The sequence below is a fragment of the Bos javanicus genome, chromosome 2, assembly GCF_032452875.1.
Source record: "Bos javanicus breed banteng chromosome 2, ARS-OSU_banteng_1.0, whole genome shotgun sequence".
In the NCBI taxonomy this organism is placed as follows: Eukaryota; Metazoa; Chordata; class Mammalia; order Artiodactyla; family Bovidae; genus Bos; species Bos javanicus.
In genome coordinates, this window is record NC_083869.1 from 104,350,469 (window position 1) to 104,356,549 (window position 6,081).

Below are 6,081 nucleotides of genomic sequence, written 5' to 3' on the forward strand. Positions count from 1 at the left end.
TTTTCTATCTGCATTTCTTCCCTGAACTCTGACTCCTTTCTGGGTGTCACAGACGCAGTGGTGCCCTGTCTCCCGCATCGCAGCAGTCCCATCCATGCATGGTCACTGATGCACTTCACTCTGCGAACATTAATATTAAAGGTGTCAGTGATTCGTTCCTCCTGTGGACTGCTGCTCATTACTAATTGCAAAAGAATTCTTCAGTGTTGTGCTGAGAATTAAAGATGCTCTGTGCTTTGAAATGCATCTCCACGAGGAGAGAGGGGTGTGCTTTACTCTGGGCCTCTAGGACGTCCTATTCCACTACACACACTTGACATACAAGTGCCCATTTAAAGCCACCCCAGTGAGGCAGGTCATATCTTACAGTGCAGTCAGATAGTTGAGGCCCAGGGGAGGTTTGTGACTTGGATAAAACTGAGACATGTCACAGAATCAGGAGGGAAAACTTTGTTCTATGTTATTCTCATCAGATCCTCCTGGCAGAATGAATCAGTTCAATGAGTATGGCCTCACAAGCACCCCCGTCTTTGACAGTTTGGGGAGTTCTTTCTCAGAAACATCAGTTCTTCTGTCAAACCAGGAAGTTTGAATTGAGTTAGTCCTTCGTGATATGTTTTGATTTATTTTATACACAGTGGAATTATCTGTGCTTCCCCTAATTCCACTTCGACCTAAATTATCTGCATACCTGAAAGAAGAAGCAAGTTTAACAGACCAGGGAGAGACAGGACTCAATCAGCATGAAAGTTCTGTCTCAGTCTCATGTAGGCGGCGTGTGTGTGCTGTGTGGTCTTGCTCAGAACATGCTGCTCTGACTAGAGACGTCCTGTTACAGATGAACACAACGAGGCCATGTTTCCCTGAAATGAGATGTGCAGAGCCGTGGAGCTCCTTGGTGCTGTGCCAGCTGTGGCCCCGGAGAGCAGCTCGCAGGACATCATCCCCAGGAGACCGCAGGCTGGTCCTCGGGAGACCACCAGAGCCACGGATAGTAGGCTCGTGTGGGGACTGGGGGCCACCCTCGGGCCTGGCACCTTTGGTCCTCTGTGCCCTAGCATTCACTGACGTACAGGGGAGGCAGAGAGAAAGGAGGGCACTCGGCCCTGATGACAACCCACATGGCCCCTTGAGGTTATATAGTACCACCCCACCCCACCAAGAACCACTGTCTCAAATGCTGGAGGGTTGGTCTTTTGCCAATGAATATTATGTATAAAGTTTAGGGTCTTAGAAAATTCCTCAGAAAGCCATGTTGGGAATGGGCAGTGTTTCATTTAGTCCAGGTTGGTTTTTGAAAGTAAGTGACCACACGTGTATTTCTCTTTCCAGTGTGCACAGTGCTAACGCCTGGCTTTGCAGTTCATTCAGACAACACTATAATGCGGTCCACCGTCTCCCAAAACCTTTCTTTGGATCTTTATCCCAGGCAGTCTAGGCTCAGAGAACAAGCTGGTGGCTCAGTGAGAGTGGAGGCAATCAGGGACACAGGGTGGGTGAGAACAGGCTCACCCAGATCCTGGATCTGCGCTCTCTCTCTGCTCCTCGCTCTATGACCTTCTCAAGATGCTGATCATATTACCTGCCTCCCAGGCTTATTAAGGCAAAGTGTGCTCATGAAAGTACTTTGTAAACTATAAAATGCTTTACATGAATAAAACATTGTGGTATTATGAAAACTCCAAGTGGAAGGCATAGGCAGAACTTTTTAATAGGTCTGTCTTTATTTCCATCTTCTTGCAGACCCTTAAGCGTTCTAGTCTCTTTGTGATCGAGGTAGGGTGTTAGGACCCAGGGAAGGTTTTTAAGGTGAACATACACTCCAGTTTACTTAGGAGTTGTCCTCCTGGCACAATTAACAGTGTCTCCTCTCACTCTCAGAAGTGCCCTCCTAATGTGGATTATAGATTATGTGGTTCTGCTGGGTTTTGGTCATACTAGTATCAAAACCTGGGCCCAAGGAATTGACATATCTTACCTTGCCAACCCCCACTCCAGTACTCTTGCCTGGAAAATCCCATGGACAGAGGAGCCTGGTAGGCTGCAGTCCATGGGGTCACTAAGAGTTGGATACTACTGAGCGTCTTCACTTTCACTTTTCACTTTCATGCATTGGAGAAGGAAATGGCAACCCACTCCAGTGTTCTTGCGTGGAGAATCCCAGGGATGGGGGAGCCTGGTGGGCTGCCGTCTATGGGGTTGCACAGAGTCGGACACTACTGAAGCGACTTAGCAGCAGCAGCAGCAGAGCTAAATACACAGGGAGCAAAATGGAAGTCAGGAACAGCTGGGTTGTAGTTCATGGCTTAGGTATGTAGTCTGCCTCCTGTGTCCAGATCTGGCCACCAGAGGAGAGAGAAATGCATGTCAAGTTTAACGTACTTACAACCTGTCAGGTTTTAGTGACCCCTAATAAATAAGGTCGAGTCACCTTCGTCCCTGCAGCCAGCAAGATGGCCTGGGAGAAGGCAGGACCTTCTCAAAGAAGGTTCACAGCCAGCTTTGTAGGAGCCGCTTGAATAAGGGAACGAGTGCTGCCCGGGGCATGAAGGAAGCAGCCCAGGCACACCCCATCCCCAGCCTCACATTTGTGTTTCCCCAGGCCCACTACCTTTGCACTGGCACATGTGGGGGGGGGAGGGGGCACTGATGGGGGTCTGACAAACCTAGGAGGGGTCCTGAACTATTGTGCCTTAGCTTGGGTGAGTCTCTGAATTTCTGTAAGCCCCTCTTCCCATTTAGCATGCTGGGAATAGTGATAACCGTCATGGAGCAATTGTTAGGGTTAGTGAGCACACAGTGTGACAGCAGGGTGGGGAGGGGGCTGCAGAGGGAAGACGGTGTCGTGTGGATAAGCTGGAAGAATGGCAGTGGCGGCGTGGATTGTTCTGGCTGATTACCAGCCTCCTTTTGGATGAGCGTTCTTTTGTCAGTGGGAAAAGAGCTTTCGAGATGGAGGCGGGTGAAGAGAAAGAAGTGTGGTTGGGCAGCTGGCAGGGAGGGAAGCCTTGGGAGCAGGGGCACAGGCGTCTCGGGGGCATGTCATTTGAAGTCCTGTCCTGTGCGGGATGTGAGTGAGTCTTCATCTCCCCACTCAGTGTCCAGTGACATTTCTGCTTCCCACTGATGTGTTTCAAGTTGGTTATTTTAGGGGATGTATATAACTGTGGTGAACTCTGACCTGCTTCAAGGAGGGCATGGGTGAAACAGGCTGCCTGCGGAGAGTCCAGTCATCTCTGGCTGTAGTCCATGGGGTCACTAAGAGTCAGACACCACTGAGCGACTTCACTTTCAGTCCATGGGGTCACTAACAGTTGGGTACTACTGAGCGTCTTCACTTTCACTTTTCACTTTCTTGCATTGGAGAAGGAAATGGCAACCCACTCCAGTGTTCTTGCCTGGAGAATCCCAGGGACGGGGAGCCTGGTGGGCTGCCGTCTATGGGGTCACACAGAGTCGGACACAACTTAAATGACTTAGCAGCATACTGTGTTGGTGTCTTTCTTTCTGGCTTACTTAATTATGTTAGTTCAGTCGCTCAGTTGTGTCCGACTCTTTTCGACCCCATGGGCTGCAACACACCAGGCTTCCCTGTCTATCACCAACTCCCAGAGCTTGCTCAAACTCATGTCCATTGTGTCAGTGATGCCATCCAACCATCTCATTCTCTGTTGTTCCCTTCTTCTCCTGCCTTCAGTCGTTCCCAGCATCAGGGTCTTTTTAGAAAAATCAGTTTTTCTCATTAGGTGGCCAAAGTATTGGAGCTTCAGCTTCAGCATTAGTCCTTCCAATGAATATTCAGGACTGATTTCCTTTAGGATTGATTGGTTTGATCTCCTTGTTGTCCAAAGGACTCTCAAGAGTCTTCTCCAACGCCACAGTTCAAAAGTATCAATTCTTTTGTCCTTTCCTTTATGGTCCAACTCTTAACATCCAAAATGACTACCAAAAAAACCATAGCTTTGACTAGATGGACCTTTGTTGGCAAAACAATGTCTCTGCTTTTTATTATGCTGTCTAGGTTAGTCATAGCTTATCTTCTAAGGAGCAAGCATCTTAATTTCGTGGCTGCAGTCACCATCTGCGGTGCTTTGGAGCCCTAGAAAATAAAGTCTGTCACTGTTTCCATTGTTTCCCCATCTATTTGTTGTGGAGTGGTGGGACCAGATTCCATGATCTTAGTTTTGGGAGAAAAGCGAGTGGCCATTTTAGTTTGCATCCTAGTCTTTATCATGTTAAAATGCTGCAAAGTATGGAGGGATGAAATAGAGTGCCTGTCTTCTGCTCCCCTTGCTGTTGTGGCAAGGATGTGAGCTCCCCACTCAGAGGACAGTCAGGAGAACTTGAGGCTGTGGACAGTGGGAACACCAGCTAACACTGGCCGAATCACAACAAAGCTCTATTCTCTCCACGTGCAAGAAGTGTGACACGGGCAACTGATGCCATGGCTCAGCGACGTTGTGGGGGAGGCCACTTCTTTTGACCTTTTCTTCATCTCGTTACCATTCAAGGCAGGAAGAAAGGTGGACAGGGCAGCACCAGCTGTGGCTGCCTCTTTATTAGGAAAGACAGGGGTGATCCTAAAGCCACAGACTTCTTTGGGCAAAAATTCAAGGGCACTCAGGGAAGTAAGAGGATCTGTATTGTTTCATGGGCTTCCCTGGTGGCTCAGATGGTAAGGAATCTCCCTGCAATGCAGAAGACTCAGGTTCAGTCCCTGGGTTAGGAAGACCCCTTGGAGAAGGGCATGGCAACCCAGTCCAGTATCCTTGCCTGGAGAATCCCCATGGACAGAGGGGCCTGGTAGACTACAGTCCATAGGGTCGCAGAGAGTCAGACACGACTGAGCAACTAACACTTTTCACTTTTTCAACTTGAGACAGGCCAGGGAGAAGCAGGCAGAAAATGGATGTTGGGCTAGCCAACTGGCAGTCTGTCACCCACTTCCTTCACGTACAAGCTGTAAACTCAAGAGAAGTTGCCTCCCCTTTCGAAATTTCCATTTCGCTCCACATATGGTACTTGGTGGGCTTGTCTGAGATTTAAAATCAGTTAATTAAAATAACACTTCGACAAAGTGAGCCAGTAAGTGTTGGTAAACGCCAGTCCTCCAGGACTCCTGCTCACGCTCCTCCATCTTGTGTCGTAGCCAGAGATTCTGCAGAAATCCCTGAATGTATGGAGCCAGGACCGTTCTGCCGTCTGCCCTAATGCTCAGGGCCCACTGTCTGGGGCGTGCTGGGTCCCTCCCTCGGCCTGTCTGCTATCTCTGCCCCGGAGCTCAGGAACGCACTGAAGAGGTGCTGCTGTCCTCATACCCGGACCACTGGCCCACGCTTGGCGGCTATAGGAGCTGGGGGACAGGGGAGGAAGGAGTACAGACAGGAGTCCAGGGCTGTGCCACTGGTGATCCCACAGCTCTCTTTTCATTCCTCCTCTATCCACAGAAGCCTGCTTTGTAAGTTCCACCAAGCATCATGAGTAAGAGCCCAGCCTAGGATCACACTGCTTCCCTTTCCAATCCAGTCATTGCCTAGCTGTATGACCAGGGCCCAGAAGCTCAGCCATTCTCAGCCAGTTGATGCAGATGTCAGACAGGGCCTGTTATGTTCACTGTGCCTCGCCTCCAGAGTTGTCAGGATAGATGAGGACAACCCACATGATATGCTTGGTACATAATCAGTGCATGGTAACACTTCCCATTACCATCGGCCCCTCCACTTCCGTATTTCTTCCTTCTCTACACCAGCATCTGTCTGGCTTTAAAATGCCCCCTTTGCTGGCTGCAAATGGACCCTGTAGCCTCCATGGATTAGCTGATAGGCAACTCCACTTCTGCCCTTAACTTGCTCTGGGTCTCAGAGTGTGTCACTCCCAACAGGCCATCTGTTTTCTCCTATAAAATGGACACCTGCTTCTAAAGGATAGGGTAACACAAGATGAATGGAAAAGCTCTCTAAGAGAAAACAACTTGAAGGCATTTTGAGTCCTGGCTGGGCAGAGATGTGTGTGCACATGCATGGGCATATGTTCCGAGTCATGGAACCTCAGGAGGTAGGTCACATTGCAAGGCATCACTTC